Here is a 2009-nt window from a genome sequence, read left to right on the forward strand (position 1 = left end):
CTTTCCTTTTACCTTTACTCAAGCAACCAAAAATCAGGATCAAGAAAACTGAATAAGCAACACTCCCTCACATTAAATATAGCTTCTGTAAACTTATGGCACCAATGTTGTAGAATAAGTATGCATACTCCTAGACATGCGTCCACATGCTCAAAATGCACTGACGTGTCCAACTCATCCAACTCGCATTAATTTCAGAGAAAATAACAACCCTAAACACGTTTACATCTGCTGTGAGTCTTAGATACCAGGTGGGTGTGGTGGCCAGTCAGGACAACGCACATGTATAGTATGTTCACGTGCACATCTTATAACGAAGGTTTTAAAGTCTCTTCACATTAGAGAAAAAGTATTTTTTTACTACTTGAAAAGTCAGAATCTACGAAACATGGTTACTGAAGTTAATAAATGGGAGCACGTGTGGGTACTCTTTTATAAATAATCATAAAAATTGTACGGAGAAATGTAGAGCAAACACTACATTTATATCTTGGCACCGTTCAGTGACAATGTTGTCGTAGATTGAGCAATTATAATACTACGACTAGCGCAATTTTCATTTAAAGAGGAAGCTTGTAATACACTCCTGGAAATGGAAAAAAGAACACATTGACACCGGTGTGTCAGACCCACCATACTTGCTCCGGACACTGCGAGAGGGCTGTACAAGCAATGATCACACGCACGGCACAGCGGACACACCAGGAACCGCGGTGTTGGCCGTCGAATGGCGCTAGCTGCGCAGCATTTGTGCACCGCCGCCGTCAGTGTCAGCCAGTTTGCCGTGGCATACGGAGCTCCATCGCAGTCTTTAACACTGGTAGCATGCCGCGACAGCGTGGACGTGAACCGTATGTGCAGTTGACGGACTTTGAGCGAGGGCATATAGTGGGCATGCGGGAGGCCGGGTGGACGTACCGCCGAATTGCTCAACACGTGGGGCGTGAGGTCTCCACAGTACATCGATGTTGTCGCCAGTGGTCGGCGGAAGGTGCACGTGCCCGTCGACCTGGGACCGGACCGCAGCGACGCACGGATGCACGCCAAGACCGTAGGATCCTACGCAGTGCCGTAGGGGACCGCACCGCCACTTCCCAGCAAATTAGGGACACTGTTGCTCCTGGGGTATCGGCGAGGACCATTCGCAACCGTCTCCATGAAGCTGGGCTACGGTCCCGCACACCGTTAGGCCGTCTTCCGCTCACGCCCCAACATCGTGCAGCCCGCCTCCAGTGGTGTCGCGACAGGCGTGAATGGAGGGACGAATGGAGACGTGTCGTCTTCAGCGATGAGAGTCGTTTCTGCCTTGGTGCCAATGATGGTCGTATGCGTGTTTGGCGCCGTGCAGGTGAGCGCCACAATCAGGACTGCATACGACCGAGGCACATAGGGCCAACACCCGGCCTCATGGTGTGGGGAGCGATCTCCTACACTGGCCGTACACCACTGGTGATCGTCGAGGGGACACTGAATAGTGCACGGTACATCCAAACCGTCATCGAACCCATCGTTCTACCATTCCTAGACCGGCAAGGGAACTTGCTGTTCCAACAGGACAATGCACGTCCGCATGCATCCCGTGCCACCCAACGTGCTCTAGAAGGTGTAAGTCAACTACCCTGGCCAGCAAGATCTCCGGATCTGTCCCCCATTGAGCATGTTTGGGACTGGATGAAGCGTCGTCTCACGCGGTCTGCACGTCCAGCACGAACGCTGGTCCAACTGAGGCGCCAGGTAGAAATGGCATGGCAAGCCTTTCCACAGGACTACATCCAGCATCTCTACGATCGTCTCCATGGGAGAATAGCAGCCTGCATTGCTGCGAAAGGTGGATATACACTGTACTAGTGCCGACATTGTGCATGCTCTGTTGCCTGTGTCTATGTGCCTGTGGTTCTGTCAGTGTGATCATGTGATGTATCTGACCCCAGGAATGTGTCAATAAAGTTTCCCCTTCCTGGGACAATGAATTCACGGTGTTCTTATTTCAATTTCCAGGAGTGTACATT

Source organism: Schistocerca nitens, chromosome 6, assembly GCF_023898315.1.
Source record: "Schistocerca nitens isolate TAMUIC-IGC-003100 chromosome 6, iqSchNite1.1, whole genome shotgun sequence".
In the NCBI taxonomy this organism is placed as follows: Eukaryota; Metazoa; Arthropoda; class Insecta; order Orthoptera; family Acrididae; genus Schistocerca; species Schistocerca nitens.